The sequence below is a fragment of the Panthera onca genome, chromosome C2 (assembly GCF_046562875.1).
Source record: "Panthera onca isolate mPanOnc1 chromosome C2, mPanOnc1 haplotype 2, whole genome shotgun sequence".
In the NCBI taxonomy this organism is placed as follows: domain Eukaryota; kingdom Metazoa; phylum Chordata; class Mammalia; order Carnivora; family Felidae; genus Panthera; species Panthera onca.
The window spans coordinates 105209792-105233717 of NC_138347.1; the positions used below are offsets into that span (position 1 = coordinate 105209792).

A 23926-nucleotide genomic window follows, 5' to 3' on the forward strand; every position below is an offset into this window, starting at 1 on the left:
ATGGTTCTTCATTCAGCTGTGGACCTGAAGGTATGATGAGCAAACTTACGAAGCAGTGTTGAGTAAGGAGATGGAGAAAGATGCAGGAGCACAGGTTGGGGGGGGGGGGTGGTGGTTATCTTGGGATCCTTAAAGGAGCAGCAGGTGGTTAAGACCTGAAAGGCAGGGAAGGCCAGAGTGGGATCAGAGAGTCTGGACCAATATGGTGGACAGCTTTTCCAAGAGATTTTGTAGAGGGTTTTGCTGTATCACTTGAGAATATTCAGTTAATGTTATAGAAGAACAAGAAAAACAAATGGGATGAATGAAACTTGTAAGAGGTGTTAAGGATAATGAGTATGTAGTAGTTTGTCAGACATATGTGAAATGTGCAAGATGTTTAGATTTACACAATGAGTAAGCAAGCAGACAGAGGCAGAATTCATCATATGTGTTAAGTGTCAGTGAGTAAGAAAGTATATGTAGACTGGATGTGTCAGACATGGATCAAACACGTGTGCAGGTCATAGAAAGGAATAGAAAGACTAAAGAAGCACCTAATATTCACAACACACTAAATAACCCGAGGCATTCAATATTCATTAGATTTACGCTGACTGTGCACTGGTGACTCCCATTCTGGCCCTATGTACCCTCTGCCTAAGAAATGCAAATATAATCCATAGCAGCTCATCAGAAGAGGGGGCAAGCTACAGAGGAAGCCAGAGGGACTTGCCCCTGTGTCTCTGATAAAGCAAGTTGCATGTCATTGGCAGATACCTCGGTCTAATTGGGCCTCCTTTCTCAAATCTCAACTCAGTTTCCTAACCTTATCATCAGCAGGGAAGGTGGCCATGGCAGAAAGCCTGGACACACAAATACTGTATAACCTAAGATTCAGGTAGTTCGGTCCTACACTATATTGTATGTATGTCAGCGCGGCCCCTTTTCCTTGCTTTCTGATATGCTTTAAACTGATTCAATGAACTATGATTTGAGCATGTTAATTTGGTCTGTGACTTCTGAGATAGAGCATCTATAATGGACTTGAAAGGCCCCTGTTGCAGCAAGGTCATTTTTCATATATAGAGAGAACGCTTGGTATCAGGATATTCCCACATGCCCTGGGGCCCAGAAATGAGAAGTAAGAGAAGGATAAAAATGAGATGGGTTATAATTTTTTTATCCTTAAACCATAAATAAGAAACTTATCTAAGAGTCTTACAAACCACTGTAAACTAATATACTCAGAAGTTTTGACTATTCTGACCCTGGATACCTTTATTTCAGGTATTAAAAAATACTTTGCTGAGCAAATTATTAATGTGAATCAAAGATTGTCACTTTTTCTTTTCTTCTTGAAGTATTAGAATCTGTTTTTAAAATGAAAACTGCTATGCAAGATAATAGAAGTGTTTTTAATCAACATAAAACTTCTAGTTCAAATTTATATTTACTTATCATATCCTTCATTGAGAACATGAGGCTTTGTTGTACATAGACATTTGAAAATAGAATTTATAGAAGTCATTTACAGTCTTATTCCAACTGTATTTTTACATTTATTTATTTTGTTGGATTGCACCACATCAAGAGAATCTGGTTTCACATAGATAAGTAGTCGGAAATGGCAGCAGTCCTTTTTAATAGCTTATGTTGCAATCTCTGATATTCTTCATTAAATATACCTAAATGCTTGAAAGCAAAATAACAAGAAATTTATTTCCAGATTGACCTACTAACAATATATAGCAATTGCTCACATTTCTCATAAGAGATAGACACGAAAAGGCAGAGTGTGCAAACTTCTCAGAGGTCATCTCTCTAGAACCAGACCTGCTCACCTGATGTATCTGCCATTCACCTGGCGCTGCATAATCTACCTATTAGGCTTGATGAGGGTATGTGCCCAACAGATATGTCTGACCCTAACCTGGCAGTGAACCGTGCTGGGCCCCTTAGGCATCTTAGATGATTTTTCCTTCTTGGAGATGCACAGGCATGACTTTTCAGTAAGACCAGTACAGAGGTACCACCCACATGGTCAATGACACATTTACAAGTACAGTTTCAAGGACTGTAAAAGACTATTTAACCCAGCAGGATAAATGAATATGCTAATGTAAAAAAAAGGGGTAGGGAGAAATACTTTGCATAGATATGAGGGAAGGAATCACTACATTTGGGCTAAAAGGTTATATTCTTCTTACTGTCACTTTACAGGACCACTTTTCTCTAAAAGCCCAAGGTCTCATAGACAATCTCATTTGTATCTATATTCAGAATTATTTTCACATCTCAGAACTTTCTCATTACCAATTTGATTTGGGGGGGGCTGCTGGGAATGAGGTGTTTAGAAGCTCATAGAACAGGTGCAAGTGAACCTCTAAAAATATCTCCTGCAACTCTGGGTTTCTATGACACAGTTTGAAACCTGATGCGTCAGGCAGTGCTATAGCAGGCAGCCTCCCTCTCCTTCTAGAATAATGCGATGGTTTATATTTCAATAGAATCTGCCAAAGTGCTTGTTTATTGGACACAGTCCTAGTCCTCTCCCCATAGTATTTTCTGGCCAACGCTGACTGAAATTCGCACACTGTAGAAAAATAGTAACTGACTCAGATAAATTTGGGTGAAGTCTACATGGTTTCATCCCAAATTTATGTCAGTTTTTAAGGGTCATTTCTTTTCGTCTCCATTTCCCAGCCTTTGGAGTCACAGAGAGCAGTGGCAGAAAAGTGAAAGGTGGTATAAACCTTCCAGGGCTAACACAAGACTTTCAAATAAAAACAAGTTGGTATGTCAAGAGGACCCAAGCCAGAGCTAGCACAGTGTGTGTGTGTGTGTGTGTGTGTGTGTGTGTGTGTGTGTGTGTGTAGGGGAGGCAGGGGCACCATCTTCCTTCATCCCTCTAGGTTTTTCAGTTGCCCAGTCAGCCTTCCCTACTGATACGAGTGCATGTAGCTACAGGAGTACATGGAATCCCCGATGACAGAAAAGGCTGTTCATTTCTCCAAGGTGGTGATGGTTGATTTAAAATCAGGTTAACAAAGTATTAGGGAAGGGGACTGACCCTCATCTTGAAGAAAGGTGACCTCTAGTGGACAACTGTGTTTTTTAACCAATTCCAACTGAGAATGACATTAGAAAACAAAAATAATGTCAAAAGTATGCTTCACTGTTGTATTGATCTTTCAATGATATATTTAATATCAACTATAAACATAAGTGCATAAGTCTTCAGTTACATTAATGAAAGGGTTTCAAGTTACACAAAGCTACTACATCCAAAGTTACAATCTAAGCTGTCTTTAATGGTTCTGGAATTGACAGAGCCTTAGACCAGGAGTTACAGACCTAGGTTCTGGGCTCAATTCTCTTGGGCAACAGCTTCATATCTAAGAGCCTCCATTTCCTTTTTTTTTTTTTAATTTTTGTAAATGTTTTTATTTATTTTTGAGACAGAGACAGACAACGCATGAGCAGGGGAGGAGCAGAGAGAGAGGGAGACACAGAATCTGAAGCACAGAATCTGAAGCTGTCAGCACAGAGCCCGACGCGGGGTTCGAACCCACGGACTGTGAGATCATGACCTGAGCCGAAGTCGGACGCCCAACCGACTGAGCCACCCAGGCGCCTCTAGGAGCCTCCATTTTCTAACCTATATAATGTTTGCACTAAAAAACTGTCATCTCCCTGCACCCACTAACCCCACTACTACTTTTAGGCTGTCAAATGACGGTCTTTTCAAATTAAGCTTATTTTGTATACTGAGGTTTACAAATGAGCAACAACAATGAAATTAATGTCACAGTACATATGAGCATTAAGCAAGTCAGCAAAATCAATTAGATTTCAATTCAAGGTCTTCCTTATATAAATGTAATGAAGATAAAGGCACTGATTTTTTTTTCCTTTTTTACACTGTGAAAAACAATTTTCAAAAGCTACGCACACTAGATCATTAGTTTGTGATGCAATTTTAGTTTATTATGAAAATTAGTTACTATTTTCAAAAGATTTATTTCACAGAATAAAACAAGGCAATGATAAAAAAAAGAAACATAATTTATGTAGTATATCTCTTCTGGAAACTGTTTATCAACTGACGTATTTTCCTAGTTTGTCACTGAACACAGGAAAGAGGCATAATTTATGATTAAACTCTATTAACATAATCTCTAAGGAACTATTAAAATTCTTTAGTGGTCCTTAAATCTTATTGTTTTTTTCCCCCTCAATACAAGAGTAATGTTGAAATGCTTATTAGTTATAACGGGATTTAGTACTTAAGAGCTTCCTCAGGTATATTCTCTAACCAGCTTTTCTGGGGCCAGTTAAGCAACAGTCTGGAATTTACAATCTTTCTTATCAATCTTACTTCTCAAAAGAGGTGTTCAAATGATTTTTACTTGCTAATGGGTAGGAAAGCAAACATTGGTCTAAAAGGTTTACTGAAGTGTAATAAAAATGCAAGAATGTCATTTAATGATTTCATACACTTACTTAAAGCTATTCAATTAAGAAAATTCCTCATCTTTTAGAAATAAATTCTGAATATAAAGGTACTGGTTAGGAAATCACGCTACTCCGAACAATGGACAGCCAGGGGACTCATGCTCAGAGAAGAGGTTTAAAATCCGTCATGGATTGTTCATAAACAGGAAAGTTAATCTGCATGTTAACCCCAACTCTTCTAAAACTCCCTCACTTAAACCAGTTTTCCTTTGTGAACAGCAAAGATAGTCTCTTTCAGAAACAAAGGCTAGGCCAACAAAATGTTCACTTATTGTAAGTGCGTAGCTTTTTCATTATTTATTGAGAAAGCCAAGACAGGAATTAGCAGTGCTTTTGAGGTTCAGTGCCTACAGAATCCCTATCTACCTCACTCTAATACCTCTCCCCTCCCTTCGTCTGAGACAGTAGAGTTGGCTTGTTTTCATTCTTAACATTCAAGCAGAGCAAAAAGAGAAGGAAAAAAAAAAAAAACTAGAAAAATAAACACAATCCATTATGCCCAGATACCAATGCTTCCTCTCTTCCCCTCTTCCTCTCATGGCCTTGGACTTCCAGCAGAACTATGAGGAATAGCAGCCAGCTAAAAAGGCTGCTTTGCACATCTGCTTTGCAGACAGCAGTGGAAAACTTACACTGATGGTTTAAGCTACTTGTGTTTTGTTTTGAGGTTTTTAAAATCAAATTCACTTTCCAAAGGACAGAAGTGATCTCTTCAACGGAGCTGTCAGTATAACAGGTGATTGGACCTCTCACCCTAATTTTAAATGGCATAAATTTATAAAACATTGTTTTAAAAAAAATTAAGCCTCATTTACTCATCCAGTTGCCCTATTTGATTGTCTTGATAGCTGCGTGCTTTTTTATTTAGTTCCCAAATTGTTATAAAAACTTGCAGCCTTACCCTCTGTGAATGAAAAATACTTCTAAAAACACAGATTATGTCACATCTTGGTTTAAAACTCTGGGTAGGTTTCCCTTCACATTAGGATGACACATTTGGGATGAAATAATTCCCCAACACTGCTGCTCTAGGTCCTGACCTACGCTCCAGACTTCCTTTGCATCACTCACAATCTTGCTCACTTAGCTCTAGGCATACTGGCTGCCATTTAGTTTTCTCGAAAAGCCAAGCTCATCCCTGACTCAGGGCCTTCACATGAGCTATTTCTCAACTTGACCAAAATACTTCCCTCTTTGCCCTAATAACTTCTCTTGCTTCAAGTTGGAGGCCTTCCCCAAGCCCCCAGTCTAAGTAAGGTCCTACCTCAAATTTAGTTAGCACACTATGTTTTCTTTCTTAGCACTTATCGCAATTTGTAACCATTAGTTAATTGGTGGGATTTGTAATGTTGATTTGCTCCCCTAGACTGTATGTTCGTGAGAAAGTAGGGGCCATATCAAGTCTACCATTATATATCTAGCATACAGCACACTGCCAGACATATATAGTAGGTGTTCAACAAATATTTGAATGAATGCATGAAATTCTTGAAGTTCTCTCCCATCAGAGCCTTGGATCCAGGGCAGGAGTGTGCCTGCAACCAGCTGGTATTAGCTCAAGTCACTATTGTCGTAAAGCTGGGCAAGTGCCCGATTCTTCAACTCGAGGCAGTGGGTGAAGCCTCACCTGGATAGCTAAGTGGCTGACTGCCAGTCTGTGAGCTAAACATGGTAAGGCCTTTTGGCTACATTTCCCTCCTTGCTGTGAGTTATAGCTTTGGCAGGCTCAACAGGGCCCCCTCACCTTGCTGATGTGTCTCAGGGGCAGGACTGACTATGCCAGCTGAACCCGAGGGCAGATCATCATTTACAGCTCCCCATGTAAGGTTAACACTTACTAAGCTGAATCCACTAGACTACTGACCCCAACTTAATTCAAAATTAGTCAGAAAAAAAAAAAAAAAAGAAAAAACCAGCCTGATGTATCTTTCCCCTTTCCAACTGGCTACCTTATGTAATGAATTCTTGGTTCCATAGGATAGCTTGGCAAAATACCAAATAATTTGATGTTGTCAACTTGTACACCCCAAAGAAGGACATTGATAAGAGCAAAAAGTCAGAATTCTTACACATAAAAACCTTGGATTGCAAGTAACTTGTTCTGCGAGTGTTCCACAAGACCTGGGCAAACATTTCTAATAAATTTTAACTTGATAAGCAAGTGATGCCTTGCAATACGAGTAGTGCATGATGCCGAATATCACATGATCACAACTGAGCCAATGGTTCTTGAAATTCACTTTGATATACAAGTGCTTTGGATTACAAGCATGTTTCTGGAATGAATTATGCTGGCAAGCCAAGGTTTTACTGTACTTAAGGGATGCTAGTGTTCCAACTAGTTTTCTCATCAAAAGACCAGGATGCAAAGTGACCCGTAGGAAGGTAAACTGAGTTTGTGAAAGACTGATAATTTTAAATTCATCCACTGTGGTTTAGGCCAGATGAAAAAAAGGCACACACAAAAAATTATTTTAGCATGTTTACTTTCTTAGAAGACAACAAACAAAGATGACCGCTAAAAATCAAGCCATAACCTATAATTTAGGCTGCGGCTTTCCAGAAAGTGTTCTACTATTTGAAGAAGAAATGCTGGATGTGGCTCGAGTCTCTCTAATCCAAATGCTCCCTCTCTGTAGAAAATACTTACGATTCTGTATTACAGCATCATCACCGACTGCAATTTCCACATTAAAAGAATCACGAAAGTGTCAGCACTCCAGGTACCTGCTTGTCCTGTGTTGGTGACAAATTAATCTTGAATCTGTGTCAAGAGTGCATTGAGTACCAGTCTGGCACTGCTGAATCTAGAGAGCCTATGTGGACTCTTCATTTAACACCAGTTACCATAATCCAGGTTTGACGGCTGAATCTGTGTAAGGATTTGCCTTCCCCAGATGGTGAGTGGAATGAGGCAAGTCTGCTGTCTACCCCCAGATAAATGATTATTCAGTCTGGTATGCACCCTTGTCCTGGCCTGCCCTGCGTGTGTCACCTCTATTTTTACTCAAGGCTACTGCTCTCGAATGTACACACCAGAGGAAGTGGAAGTCTCTTGTAAAGACAAGGAGAGAGCTCCTACATGCAGACATGAAATACTCTCAAGTAAGGATTCAATGTTCTCCTGACTGTGAGCAATAATAAATCAGTCATGCTCACTTGGAGTTAGGAGTAACTTTCAGATTTTCAACTTATTAATACACGGAGGTAATAATAAATGAAGAATCCTTCTGAAAGTGATGCTCGTTTCTCATGTTGAAAAAAAAGATTAAAAGTTGGGAGTTCATAGGTTTTAGATGGACTCAATTACTTCCTTATTTACAAATGATATGGTTAAGTTGTTTTCCATTATTTTCAAAAATCCCCTTCAATACCAAAATGTTGACATGTGGATGGGATAATAATTCAAATGACCTGACCCTGCCATGGTCAAGTTTTATCTGTTATTTGTTTTTAGGGGGTTGGAATAAGCACAGGGCCAGCTACATGCTTTGCAGGACCGTGTGCAAAATGAAAATGGGAACCTTTTGTTCAAATATTAAGATTTTCAGGACAGCGATAACAGAGCATGAAGCCAAGAGCCTTGTGTGATTTCAGAGGTTAAATGCCCATGACACTGGTCCTGGGTGGCACATGGGGGAAGAGAAGGGAAGCAGACATACGGTCATTTCGTTTGAGAATTATGTGGGTTCTCGAGTTTTGGAAGAAAAAAGAATCTTTGACTTTTGGCATGCGAATGCCAATGGGAAGACATAAGTTCCTACAGTATGAGAGGAGATGAAATTTAAGAGGCTGTTGAGGAGGAGAGGAGAAAAATTACCTTTATGAATCACCTAACATATGCCAGCTGCTGGTTCCGAGCTGGCCTCAACACTGTCACTAATCCCTCTTGGTCTAGCACTCTTGGTTATGCCCCCTCGACTCCCAGGTCACTGTTTATCTACCTAAGTGCCTTCCTATACAGCTTTGTACAACTTCCTCAGACCACTGCCCCCAGTCCTCCACAGCCCTTCCAGGGGGCCCTCTTCTTGGAACATTCCCTTCATTGTCTTGCTCTAACAGGAGCCTGAAAGCACTGTCTCCCCTACAGCTCTTTCTACACCACTTTCAAGTGGTAGCTGTTTTCTCTCTTGCCTTTCTCTAGCTAGGGCCCTGGGGGATGAGTAGGTGTCTTTGCTCCTCTCTTGCTTCCAGACAATTGTTGCTCCTCCCTAACACCCTGCTCTGACTCTTCTACCAACAGACTCCTGATACCACCTCTAATTAGCCCTCTTAGTTGTAGTTATCTCCCAGCTTACCTGCCTCATGCCTTGAAGAGTCAGTCTCTGATGTGAGTTCTAATTCTTGGGAATTTCCATGTCGGCTAGATAGCCCTCCAATATCTTGGCCTGTAAGTTCCTTGACTTCCTTCCTCTTCGATTCTATCTCAGTTACATCCACTCCCATGGTCCTATCCTCACCATGCCATTACCAACAACATCATGACCTCCAAAATTTCAATTTCAATCCTCTTATTCTCCAACAATCTTGTTTTCTCATTCTGGCCAACCCTAATATTCTAATTCCAATAATTCTTCAGCTGCACTAGACCCTGCACCCCATACATAGACTGTCCATCTTCCTCCCATCCCTCAGTCCCATTATGTCCTCCCTTCTCTCTCTACACATCTTAGATTCCATGGCCCATCATTATAACCACCAACTTCAGACTCAAGTTAAATCCCAACTGTGGTTAAATTTAGTTCTTTGCTACTCTGTGCCTATTTCCAGGCTGACATATGTGGCTGGAGAAAAATATACAACCATACTCACTTTAAATTCACGACTGCTTATGCCAAGTGTGCCCTTTGTGCTGCCTGGTCTCCTCTATATTTCCCAAGTCCATTCCCTCCCACACTCTTTTTTTTTTAACGTTTATTTATTTTTTGAGACAGAGAGAGACAGAGCATGAATGGGGGAGGGTCAGAGAGAGGGAGACACAGAATCTGAAACAGGCTCCAGGCTCTGAGCTGTCAGCACAGAGCCCGAAGCGGGGCTCGAACTCACAGACCGCGAGATCATGACCTGAGCCGAAGTCAGCCGCTTAACCGACTGAGCAACCCAGGCGCCCCATCCCTCTCACACTCTTGTAGACAACCACAACACTTCCTGAGAGAGTTGTCCAGACTTACTGTCTACAATTTCTCTCTGCCCTTTATTCTCTTTTGAACACTCTCCAGTTGGTTTTGTTCTCCCATGCCACTGAAATGGCTACACCTTCCTAAATCCCAAGATTTCCCAGTCTTCCTCAAACTAGATCTATGAGCACTATTCAACTATTCTACAATCAGTATCTGAGGCAACATTCTCTTCTGGTTCTCTTCCTGTGTTAAAACCTGTCCTCTGCTGATTTCCCCTCTCTCCCCCACTTCTAGCTACTAGCGCTGTGCTGTCCAATATGGTAGCCACTAGTTACATGTGGGTTCTTAAATTTAAATTTCAGAATAGTAAAATTCAGTTACTTAGTTGGCACTAGTCCTATTTTAAGTGCTCAGTAGTCACCTGTGTCTAGTGGCTATCGTATTAGACGGAGGAGAGAACATTCCCATCACAGAATGTTCTGTTGCACAGTGCTACACTAGAATACACAAGGCTCAGTCCTCGGGCTTGTTCTCTATCTGGAACTCACTTCCTTGGAAATGCCATCCAGATTCTTGGCTGGTGACTTCAACCCTTATACCTCTAGCCTGGACCAATCCCTAAACTCAGATTCCTGTATCTCACTGCAAACTCACCATTTCTACTTGCATGTTTAATAGATGTACGTCTTAAATTTATAAGGCCTAAAACAAACTTCCATATCCCCAACACCTGACTCCTGCAAACTCTTTACTCACAGTCTTCCCCATTTCAGTAAATGACAGCTCCATGCTTTATGTCAATCAGGCCTAAAATCTGGGGTCATCCTTGACTCTTCCCTGCGTCTCACACCCTACAGCCCACCAGCAAATCTTCTTTGGCTGAACCTTCAAATATATCCAGAATCTGCCCACTACTCATCACCTCCACTGCCACCATTCTGAACAACCATCATCTCTCACTTGGATTACTACAAAGGTCTTCTACCCAGATTTTCTGCTTCTGTCCTTCCAACCTCTCTTAACTTGGTAAATACTCAATACAATATCCAGGATACTTCTAAAACATAATCTGATTATATCATTTCTCAGGTTTGCTTAAAACCTTCTCATAGTCCTCATTTCATTCCCAGTAGAAGCCAAAGCCCTGCTAAGAGCTTGCAGAGATTTCTATCATCTGCCTCCTGGCACCCACAGGACCTGTTCATCCCTTCATTTGGTCCCTGCCACAAAGCCCTTTCATTAGCCCTTGATCAGGCCCAGCACCTTCTTGCCTCAGGGCCTTTGCACTTTCTGCTTCTGCTTGGAACTCTCTTGCCCTGGATAGCCTGTGTCTTGCCCTGGATAGCCTGTGACTTGCTACCATACGTTCTCCAGATCGCTCCTCAAATGTTGCCTTGGCTTTGAGGTCTTCCTTGACCATCCTGTTTAACGTTATACTTCTTACTTGATGCCTCTCCCTGCCTCCACACTTTGGGGCTTTGTGTGAGAGCACACGCCTCTGCTTTGTCTTTAGCACATACCACATTTAAAATACTACATATGTTCTTGTTTGTTTATTGTTTAACTCCCAGTATCGTGTCAGCTCTATACTAGCGGGACTTTGTTTTATTTATAGCTGTCCCCAGCATTTAGAGAGTTGACTGTAGCAGTCACCTCAACAAACATTTTGTGGGTATGAATGGTCAAATAGAGGCACATATTTTTTCATTCTTAATTTTCCTAAGGTTTCAGTTACTTTGTTTTAATAACTACCTCCACCCCTTTAGTGTAAAATTCACTTCATTTCAGGCAGAATGAAAGCTAAAGGTTTTAAAATATTCCATACTAATAAACGCATTTGAAATATGTATATACACACATGTATTTTTAAGCATAACTTGTCTATAATTGTAATTTTTAGAAATTTTAATCATTTCCTCTCATAGGAAGAAATCATAATTTGAAGTGTTTAGTTAGTCTTGGTGTCTGATTTAAGTGGCAGAACTTCCTAATACTAATTCTGATTAAGGTAGGTGCGGTGGGGGAAAGGTAAAAACACCTTGATTCTAGAACTGGTTCTGCTCACTTCTTCTAAGAAAGCCGCTTTAAACTATAGAATTAACCTTAGGGCCGCCCTCCTGGAGCCATGGAAGTCTTTTTACAGAATGTCCACCCAGAGTCTGGGCAGGCAGCTGGGAATGGCCAACAAGCAGAGTTCTCCAGGTTGCCAGGTGGCCCTAGTAATTAGTAGAACTTTCATTCAAGCCTGGAAGTAACTGGCTGATCCCAACTAAGATCAACTGGCCCAGGGAGAGATGACTCCCAGGACCTAATGACCTTTGCTGTCGGTCCTGAGGCTGGGAATCCCGGGCAGCAGGCTAATCAGGCCCAGGCCTCATCTAGGGAGACAGGAGGAGAGAAGAGTGGGGGGGAGGATCTGTGGGAGAACTAAGCCTTCTGGTGGCCCCACCTTAGGCCACTGGCCCACATGATAAACAGTGGGAGGCAGATTCTCAGATGGAGTGCCTGGTCCAAATCAGAGCTTAATCGAAAGGACAAGTTGTATTATATGTCCCTGTAAATTCCTTGGAAAAGTAAAGATTTCTCTGCTATGCAAATAACCATTTCCTTAGGAAGCAGTTCAGGGATGGGGAAATGTTTTCTTAATTGAAGCCACTGGGTGGCAAGAACATGCAAGTGACAGTCAAACAGAAAAAGCAAAGCAATTTACCTTTAGTGGTGGTGCTTTTCCGTTTTGTTTTGTTTTCCTCAGAAGATGTATGGATATGGGTTAGAGAGAGTGGGGTGTTATTTTTTTAAGTTTTTAAGTTTATTTATTTATTTATTTATTTATTTAGAGGGCACATGGGAGGGGCAAACAGAGATGGAGAGAGAGAGAATCCCTGTGCAGAGCCTGACACAGGGCTCAATCCCATGAACCATGAGATCACGACCTCAGTCAAAATCAAGAGTTGCCTGCTTAACTGACTGAGCCACCCAGGTGCCTCGAGAGTGGGGTGGTTTTAAGATATGTCCAAAATTCTTTGGTGCTCTTCTCTTAATAAAGTGGGACCTAATTCCCTTATCCCTGAGTGAGGGCTGGACTTAGAAAAGAAAAGCAGAAGTGATACTAGGTTTAAAAAGACACATCTGTGGGCGCCTGGGTGGCTTGGTCGGTTGAGCGTCCGACTTCGGCTCAGGTCATGATCTCACGGTCCGTGAGTTCGAGCCCCGCGTCGGGCTCTGTGCTGACAGCTCAGAGCCTGGGGCCTGTTTCAGATTCTGTGTCTCCCTCTCTCTCTGCCCCTCCCCTGTTCATGCTCTGTCTCTCTCTGTCTCAAAAATAAATAAACGTTAAAAAAAAAAATTAAAAAAAAAAGACACATCTGCTTTCTCTCTCTCCCATTCTTTCTCCTCAGTCACCTGTACTGGGAGAAGTTAGCCACTCTGTTATAAGAACACTCAAGCAACCACTGGCAAGGGCCACATGGTGAGGAATGGAGGCCAGCCTCCATCCATGTGCATGAGCCAACTTGCAAAAGGACCCACTCAAGTCTCCGGAGAACTGCAGCCCCGATGAACATTCTGACCATGATCTCAGGAGAGACTCTGTGCCAGGACCACCCAGCTAAGCAGCTCCCAGATTCCTGACCATCTGAAACTGTGAGATAACAAATGTTTTTTGTTTCAAGCTGTTAAATTTTATAGTAAATGGTTACAAAACAATAGATAACTAAGACAGAGGGCAAGGACCACATAATTAGATTTTTTCATTTGAAAATTAAGAACCTGAAACATAGAACTTTTTTTTTTACCTTAACAAAATTATAATTTTCCAGAAAGGGAAAGGACTTACGACATTTCCACAGACTAGGGCAGGGCCTCTAAGCAGGTTACACCTGATCCTGCTCAGTGACCATGGCTCGGAAACTTGGCTTCTCCAAGCCTCAGTGCCTCCTCTTGGTGTGGTTATACGGGCTGCATGAGCTCATGAGAGCAAAGCCTCTGGCACTGAGGAAGCTCATGGCAGGGATTCCTGGACCCTAGGCTGGCCTACATGCAGAGGCCCTGCAGACTCCCAGACAGTGTTCTGCCGACAGCTCCATTCTGCCCCTTCCTGGGGAAGCGGATATGAATCTGAGATGATTAGGAGAGGAGATAGCAGAGAAAAGTTGATGGCAAGTTGTTCAGGAGGTTTACAAGGGATCAGCTTTGCTACACCATTATACACTCATTTCCACTTGAGTTTTGAATCTCAGAGCGTTACTGAAGTATACCCAGCTATTGCTTCCAGCTTTTCTACTCTTTTTATCCCTAGCACATTAGTGTTAGACACAGCACTGTGACTGGGAGCCATGTGACAGGAGCATTGCAGGTACTGCTTTGTGTAAAAAGCTTTCTTTATTTAGCACCATTTGGGGACGAGTGAAATTTCCACACAATGGTAGCTTACTCCTCCGCACACACTCGTGTCCTACTTGAGTGTAATATACGTGGACTTTATAAACACTTTTGCTGATCACTGTTGACTTCGTTGTCTGACTTTAGGGTATCTGTCTAGGTTTCACTTGGCCTCAGTTGCTGACGGTCTCACCATCAGATGAGTGAGAGGGGACTGCACGTTTATTTTAAATTCGGGTTCTTAGATTATAGCACATTGTAAGTATATGTGTATAAAAAAACAAAATCCAAACAATGGGGGCACTGAAGAGTCTGGAAGACCGTATTCCCAAGGCCATTCAAAACCAAGACGTAGAGGCTATGACTGGCAGAAAACACAGCGATGAAAGTACAATGAAGAATTTAACCAGGAGGTGACAACTTACACTCAATTCTTCCTCTGTCGTCACTTAGTTGAGAAGAAGTATTAATCTACTTGGTAATTCACCATAGGTCACTTGGGTTGACTTAAATCTGATTTAATCAGTAGTAAGGTGTTCTTTTTATAGTAATCCATGGGGGCACCTGGATGGTTCAGTCGGTTGATTGTCCAACTTTGACTCAGGTCATGATCTCTCAGTTGACAAGTTCGAGCCCTGCGTCGGGCTCCGTGTTGACAGCTCAGAGCCTGGAGCCTGCTTCCGATTCTGTGTCTCCCTCTCTGCCCTCTCCCCCTCATGCTCTGCCTCTGCCTCAAAAACAAATATAAACATTAAAAAAATTATTGTAATCCATGAAGAAAATAAGCCAAATTATAGGCATTTTTAAAAAGACAGCTACAGAAGTACAGATATGGGCAAATACCTAGAATGGCCACACACAAAAGAGGGAAATTACTTTAAACCCAGCTAAGCACATCTCAAAGTGATTGGTTTCCAGGGAAAGAAAGATGTAACTCAGTGTCCATGTTGCTTTATATGACACTGAAGGCTAAGAGAATCTGCTCAGTGCTGGTTTTACTGATGACACCCTGTTGCCTGCTTTTCCTTTTCAGACCCTACCAGCCATGCATGGCAATCATTCTTAATCCATAAAGAAAATTCTTTACCTGAGCATGGATTATGTTCTCAATATCCATGGGCTGCTGTTGGCATAATTTTATTCATGACAGATTTTTACTTCCTTCACTTAGTCCATACATTTTTTATTGAGTACTTAAGACAAAGCAGGCATGTTAATAGGTACTAGGAATATAGAGATGAAATAAGACATATCCCCACTATCAAGGTGCAGACAGGCACATAAACAGACAATTATACATTGCATATTTACATTATTTAGACTTAGTACATATAATTGGTTAGGGCATCTAAGCAAGTCTGGGAAAGGGAGGGGTCAAGAAAGATTTTCTGGAGTAGTTGATGGCTGAGCTGAATTCCTGTGATGGGTAGGCATTAACCTGGCAGGTAAAGGACAGAGTGAACATTTCAGGCAGAAGATACAGCAAAGGCATGGAAGCTAAGAACAGCATGAATTAGGCAGTTCAGCAGAGTGGTTTTGGTAGAGCCTAAGAAAATAGCAAGAATGATACCAGAGATAAGTAGGATACAGATTTGGGAGGCCTCTCATGCCAAATTTAGGAGTTTAGGCTTTACCCTGAGGAATTCATTAAAAGGTTTGAGAAGGAGACCCACCTGAATGGGTAGACAGGTGGGTAAATCGCAGGAGAGATTTAAAGAAGGCCAGAGAGAAGCTGTAGCAGTTGGGTGAGAATTCGTAGCATTTGGAGAATGGGAGTGGCATCTGTGATGAGGAGGATGATGATTTGAGGCATCTTTAGAAGAGTTGGTGACTGAGTGGTCATGGATATCATGGATATGATGGTGGAGGCCACTGCCATTAACTGATATGAAGGACAATGGCATAGACTCAACTTCTCTAAAGAAGATGACAATAATGAGTTAGTTCTGAACATGCATTGGGGATGGTTTACAATTTATTTATTCCCCCACTGTCTTCAAAAGGCAAAGGAATGTATCAGTTAAATTACAGCCTAAAATAAAGGTAGCAAGTGCTGTGTTAATGGAGGATATCACTCATCTATCAGAACACACTTGCTCACACAGTCCAAACACAGCTTCAGCATCCTTCTCCACACATTGCTCTGTCCCTGCAAGGCAGCCATCATATGTTTCAGCACAACAGGGTGGACACCACCCATCCAGTGGAGAGTACGTGCATTGGAAACCCACGTTTCTCTCCAATCTAAAGGCTTGAGAGAGTACTGTTCTTTAAAAGATACACGTGTGGGGCACTGGGTGGCTCGGTCAGTTAAGCATCTGACTTTGGCTCAGGTCATGATCTCACAGTTTGTGAGTTCGAGCCCCGTGTTGGGCTCTGTGTTGACAGCTCAGAGCCGGGATCCTACTTTGGATACTGTGTCTCCCTCTCTCTCTGCCCCTCCTCCACTCACATTCTGTCTCTCTCTCTCAAAAATAAATAAGCATTATAAAATTAAAAAAATAAAATTAAAAGATACACATCATGATTTGGAGATATCGTTAAAGTGAAGTATGCCTAGCTGAATTAAATAAGCAAGACCACATTGATCTTGAGTACCAAAGTCAATGGGAAGTCTTAACATATTTCTGAGAGATTCCTAACTTAGGTGAAGGTTAAGGCAGGGCAGACCATGGTAATTGATACGATCTGATTTAACATTTGCTAACTGCCTATGTGATGGGCCAGAGTTTCTCAGTATGGCTTCAGCAGGACACAAGCCTAAGAGATGCTCCCTGGAGGGTGTCAGGAGTAGGGAAAGGTCTTCCTGATGAGTTAAGGTAAGATGATTTACATTACCATCCTCCTCCTTGAGACCACAAGGCACAGCAATATATTAAAGACTGAGAAAACCTACAGTAAAGACATACATTTAACCTAATTTAGCCTAGCATCACCAAAAGTTATATTGGCCCTGGAAACCTTCTATCACATGATACCAATGAACTGCCTCTGAAATTAGGAATATTTCAATCCTCAAAACATACCCATTTTCCCAATGAGCAACAGAAGCTCTAAAATCACACAAAAAGAAAGTTGGCAGGGGAGATCTTAAATTCAGACTTTCCCTTTCTGGCTTCAGGACAGAGTTCACAGAATCAGATGAATGGAGCAGTAAATGTTCAGGGTCTGAGTTGATATTAGGTGACACATTTGCTGTGTCAAGGGAATGTCTGGGGCGGCTCCAATATTCTCACTGGGTCAGTGAAGGCTTTTTGCGGTGTTTCTCCATCAAGGCTGATACCTCATCCTGTTTTCCAAAGTCTTCCACCATTGGCCACTGTTTTCTAGTTTCTATAAAACACTATTCCATTTACTCTGCTATGGCCTCAAGAATTCTGGCCTTAAGGCGTTTGTTCATGCTGTTACCACTCCCTGGAAACCTTAGAGATCATTTGGTTCAGGCTGGTTCCCCAGGAAGCCAACTGAGATGGAGGTCACCAGGAGGAACTTCATCAAGGAGCACGCTGGGGATCTACAGCTGGGAGGGACTAGAGGAAGTAATAATAGGGCAGAAGGAGAAGCCGGCTGCTAATGCAGCTGCAGAAAAGCCTAACTCATCCTGTAAGGGAGGTCTGGGGCTGGGATGGCTCTTCAGAGTTGACCCAAGCTGAGAAGAAAGGATCAGCCTTTAAGTCCCCCCACCATCAACCAGACATTAGATATGGGCTGCCCTTGGGCAAGGCAGCTATCGTTGGCCGTGGGCAATTCCCCAGAGAGGCTCGTGGAAGAGAACTGTTGACTGTTAATATTCCAAGCAGCTGGGGGGAATGAATGCTCCAGTTCCGAAGGCAGGTAGGGTGGGGTCATGGATCTGAGCTGCCTGATAGTGCCCTCTACATGGTTCAGGTCATGTTCTCCTACTCAGTTACTCAAGTCCATTGAGTTGTCTGCATTCTGTAGATGCCAAAAGAACTTGGTGTCTGGGCTGTGGGCTCTCTTGCACTAACTTTACTTTTAACACGTTTCATGGGTTTTACCTCCCTACAAAGCCTCACAAAAGTTTTATATTTCCCTTGTGTCCTTAGTAGGGTTTAAGAAAGTGATCAAGAATCACTAATACATGTAGCAGAAAGGGTTAGGGATTTGGAGCCTGAATTCCTAATTTTATATCCCAGAACTGCCACATTAGAGATGTATAAAATTATGCACATCAGTTATGTCTATGAGTTTTATCTGCATCATTTATAATGTGGGAATACTAAAAACCCTTAGTTTACCCAAGCTCCAGGGTTGCTGTGAGAATAATAAGATGGTAAACTGAAAATGCTCTGTAAACTAATAAACTAAAATCAGTGTTTCCCCATGTTGAATACCAGACATCCATTAAAGGGAAAAATATTGGGCCAATAAATGTAAAACTAGGTATAAATTCTTTATGCTGATAATACATAAATAAATTTACAAATATAAACAAAAATGATATACAACCAGTTAATTACAGTGAACAAATACTGAGTTATTGTGACAGATCATGTTGCTTTATTGGCTTTCACACATATGGTACTAACTATAAGGCAAACGTTCATTTGGGTTGGATATGCCAATTTTTTTTAGTGTATTTATTTTGAGAGAGAGCGAGCAAGAGCTGCGGAGAGACAGAGAGAGAGGGAGACAGAGGATCCCAAGCAGGCTCTGCACTGACAGCACAGAATCCAATGCAGGGCTTGAGCCCACCAACCATGAGATCATGAACTGAGCAGAAATCAAGAGTCGGATGCTCAACTGACTGAGGCACCCAGGTGCCCAGGATATGCCAATGTTCTGTGTGCCCTGCAGTTATTTGGTTTCTTCACCACTTGTATTCATTTTCCACTGTGAAACTGATCATTTATATAATGCACCAAGAATCATTTACCCTTCACAGGAAAATATTATTTATGTATGTTAAGTCTACTTCTATTCCTTTTACTTTCTATTTTATTTGCCAATTAGAACATGAATCAGGATTTCAATTTAGCAGAAAAAAGTCCGTAAAACAGTGACTTCAGAAACTAAGAAATAAAAGATGTATGAGATTTATACACTGAAAACTATAAATTATTGCTGTGAGAAATTAAAGACCTAAAAAAATGGAGAGACATTCTATATTCATGGATTACATCACTCAGTATAATTAAGATGGCAATTATCCTCGAACTGACCTATAGATTCAACACAGTTCCTATCGAAATTCCAGTAGACTTTTGGTAGAAATTGATAAGCTGATCCTAAAGTCTATGTGGAAATATATAGGACGCAGAAAAGTGTTTTTAAATACAACACCAAAAGCATAATATATAAAAGAAAAAACATGGGAAAAATACACTTCATTTAAATTAAAAACCTTGGTGTTTCAAAATTATCAAAAATAAAGTGAAAATATAAACCACAGTCTGGAACAAAATATGTGCTAATAGTATTTCTGATAAAAGATTTCTAACCAGAATATATAAAAATCTCTTTATAAACTAATAAGAGACAAACCCATTAAAAAATGAATAAGCACATGAAAAGATGCTCAATATCATTAGTCATTAGGGAAATGCAAGTTAAAACAACAGTAAGATCGCATTTCACGACCAACAGAATGGGTATAATCCAAAAGACAAAATAATTGTTAGTGAGAATATGGAAAAACTGGAACCCTCATACATTGCTGGTGAGAATGTAAGGTGGTACAGCAACTTTGAAAAACAGTTTGGCAGTTTCTTTAAAAAAAGTTAAACAGGGGCGCCTGGATGGCTCAGTTGGTTAAAAGTCTGACTCTTGATTTCAGCTCAGGTCATGATCTCACGATTCATGAGATGGAGTCCCCACTTGGGATTCTCTCTCTCTCTCTCTCTCTCTCTCTCTCTCTGTCCCACCTCCACTCGCATGTGCTCTCTCTCTCTCTCTCACTCCCTCTCTCTCAAAAATAAATAAATTTTTTAAAAGTTAAACATAAATTTACCATATGACCCTGTAATTCCACTCCTAAGTATCCACCCAATATCAATGAAAACACATGTCTCACAAAGACATGTATGTGTTCATAGCAACCTTACTCATATCAAAGGAGTAGAAACAATCCACATGTCCATGAACTGATGAATGGATAAACAAAATGTGGGATAGCTATATAATGGAATATGATTCAGCAATAAGAAAGAGCTACTGATACATGCTACTATATGGATGAACCTGAAAACCAGCAAGCTAAGTGAAAGAAACCAGATGCAAAACAATTACACATTGTATGATTCTGTTTATATGAAATGTCCAGAAAAGGCAAATCTATAGGAACAGAAAGCAGATGAATAGTTGCCTAGGGTTGGGAATGGCATTTGGTAAGCAGGATCTTCTTCTACATTTGAGTAGTGGCGATGTTTGCACAACTTTGAAAATTTACTAAAAATCATTGAATTATACACTTAAAACAGGTGAATTTCATGGTATATAAATTATCGCACTAAAGCTATTTAAAAAATTTTTTTTTAGTTTATTTTTTGAGAGAGAGAGTGGGGGAGGGGAGGCAGAGAGAGAGAGAGAGAGAGGGAGAGAGAGAATCCCAAGCAGGCTCCATGTTGTCAGTGCAGAGCCTGATGTGGGGCTTGAACTTACAGACTGTGAGATCATGACCTGACCGAAATCAAGAGTAAGTCACTTAAACAACTGAGCCACCCAGGCACCCCATCACACTAAAGCTATTTTGAATATCAGCTTATGGTTCTCATATAATAAGTAGTGTGTAGATAGCCATATCCATCACTGTCATGATGTTGTGGGGTTTTGTTTTTTTTTTTTTTGTTTGTTTGTTTGTTTTTTGTGGGTTTTTTTGTAGTCATCAGAGACTCAGACTCATTCCGTTTGCAGCCATCCCTAGCATGTTTTCCTGCCCTCGTGGTCATAACTCAATCTCTTTCCAGCCTAGAAAAGGAGAAAGAACAGACAGTGCAAAATGCATTAGCCTCTAAGTAGCCATGTTTAAGAATCTTTCTGGGAAGCCCCACCCAGTAACTCTCTTACATATCATTGGCCAGAATGATATGTGTCACATGGCCATTCTTAACTTCAAGAGAGTCTGGGTAATACAGGAATACTGCCACCTGCAGTCAAATCAGGGTTCTGTTAGTAAGGAAGTAAGAAAGAGTGGATGTTGGCAGAGCAGCTAGCAATCTCTGAGGTGGAGGAATACTTCTTGGTGTCAATGTAAACACAAATAGAACCAGAATTGCTTACATAATAGAGTAGTACTCAGTTATAAAATGACAATCCAGGTGATCCAGAATATGCTTACTATCCAGAATAAGAATGGGTTCTTATCAAAATGAAAACAAAAGCAATCAAATTCTCAGTGAAAACATAAGGGCTCCAGAGAAACTGTTACTCTGTTGAGAAACACTAAACAGAATAAATGTTCAATGTTGCTTGCATTTTTATTTGAAAGACAAAAAAGACTTATTTAACCCAACATAAGTTGGGTACTGGGCCATTTGGTGTAGTAGAAAGAACAGGGTCTTTGAGTTTAGAAATGTCTGGATTCAAAAGTTGGTCAAATCCTTTAAAAAATATGCCTGGGGCAAATTTTGTAACTTAGCTAAGTCTCAACTTCCTTGTCTCTACAAGGAGAATAATAACACCTGCTTCAAAGGGTTATTTGAGGACCAAATAAGACAGCAGGTATAAAGCACGTGCCCATGCATTAGCTTCCATCCGGTCAAATCACACTGCAGCATGGTACAACGGTGCCTCATATACCCAAACAAAGAAGAACTCCAATTTTCTTCCTTGCCAAAATTAAACAGCTGTGTCAGAGTTCTCCAGCATGGTTTCCCCATATTTCTCTGGCTGAGACTTTTTCTCAAGAGAATTCCTAATTAGTTATTATCTATTCAACACACACACACACACACACACACACTCTCTCTCTCTCTCTCTCTCTCTCTCTCTCTCTCACATATGCCAATGTGGTAGGGGTGGGGGAGCAAAAACAAAACAAAACCAAAAACACATTGAAGCTAAAAGTTAACCTGTGGAGACCAAAATTCAAAAAATACTTTTACTTTTCTACCCAGTGTTGTAACCTTCCTAATGGTTAATGCTCCTTTTACAGAGTCACAGAGAGCACTTAGAAAAACACACCAACCATATTTATGTACTTGGCACATTTAAAAAATGTAGAACCTGTGTCAAGTGCTTGTGAAAGCAGATGTGCGGTGGGGGGGGGGGGGGGGGCGGTGGTCTACTGGCATGAACACCAGGTCGTCCATTACTTGCCCATTATTCATACCTCAGTTTCATGAAATCAACATGGAGTCCCTTCCATCACTTTCTCCCTGAAGCACCAATACAACTTAACACAGGACTGTTCACACTGGCTGATTGGGATTGGCCTGCAACTTAAGTAGTCTTCTAAGTCTTGGTTAAACACCGACTGAATAAAATCTGTATTTCTGTAATACTATGTACCTTAAAAGAGAGGAATGAATGCAAAGTGGAAACCTGCAATGTGTCAACTGAAAGCTAGAATATTTAGTGTCCATTGTCATTCTCTACAAAATACCAAAATTGTATTAATAACGATAAGTCTTTGCGCCCTGGTAGCTGCACCCGGTGGCTCTGTGGCCATCACCAAGCCACAAAACATATATATATTGAGTTACGCCGGAAGCACTATGGCTATCGTTTGGATTACCATGAGAAAAAGAGAAAGCAGGAAGGTCGAGAGGCTCATGAACGTTCAAAGAAGGCAAAAAAGATGATTGGTAAGCTTTACCATAAACAGCGCCACGCTGAGAAAATACAAATGAAAAAGACTATCAAGATGCATGAAAAGAGAAACACCAAGCCAAAGAATGAAAAGACTCCACAAGGAGCAGTACCTGCGTATCTACTGGACAGGGAGGGACAGTCCCGAGCTAAAGTACTTTCCAATATGATTAAACAAAAATGAAAAGAGAAAGCAGGAAAATGGGAAGTCCCTATGCCCAAAGTTCGTGCCCAGGGAGAAACAGCAGTATTAAAAGCTATTCGAACAGGAAAGAGAAAAAAGAAAGCATGGAAGAGGATGGTTACTAAAGTCTGCTTTGTTGGAGATGGCTTTACTCGAAAACCACCTAAATATGAAAGATTCATTAGGCCAATGGGCTTACGTTTCAAAACGGCCCACGTAACACATCCTGAATTGAAAGCCACCTTTTGTCTGCCAATACTTGGTGTAAAAAAGAATCCCTCATCCCCACTATATAGGTCTTTGGGTGTTATTACCAAAGGTACTGTCATTGAGGTGAACGTGAGGGAGTTGGGCCTTGTGACACAAGGAGGCAAGGTTATTTGGGGAAAATATGCCCAGGTTACCAACAATCCTGAAAACGATGGATGCATAAATGCAGTCTTGCTGGTTTGACAGCACTTTCAGACAAGTAACTCTTGACAATTACTGAAGGCTACTCACCAGTTAGGAAAACACCATTACTGTGGTGGTTCTCTGAATACAGCCAGACGGCCTTACCTACCTGCAGCCATCAAGAGAACTATGTATTCTATTGTAAGCAACATTAAAATAGGCTTATTTACAAATTGGTCTTTATTTTTTAGTCTGTTTAGCATTTAGACGTTCATAAATCTGAATAATGTTTTAAAAAGCAATTATACGGGAGCCTGGGTAGCTTAGCCAGCACTCTGCGCTGACAGTGAGGAGACTGCTTGGGATCCTGTGTCTCTCCTTTCTCTCCCTGCCCCTCCTCCTCTCCCTCTCCCTTAAAATAAAGATTTAAAAATGCATTTAAAAAGGATTTAACAAAAATAACAGTAAGTCTTGACAATAAATGGTACTTCCTTTACTTAAGAAACGAGAGGAGGCCAGCAAAACTGGTACGATACTTTTGGATGCAGGGATACAGTCTGATTTGTCCAATCACTTTGCATCA

The 23926-nt window shown here is 41.0% G+C and overlaps 1 protein-coding gene and 1 pseudogene across 4 annotated transcripts in view; one reads left to right on the forward strand and one right to left on the reverse strand.

The window, feature by feature from the left end:
- LOC132683317 (ribosome biogenesis protein NSA2 homolog pseudogene) lies at window positions 1–23524 on the forward strand (annotated as a pseudogene).
- The window catches only part of SCHIP1 (schwannomin interacting protein 1), a 549016-nt gene that overhangs the window by 59411 nt on the left and 465679 nt on the right, over window positions 1–23926 (reverse strand). The gene's annotated exons all lie outside the window — the stretch shown is intronic.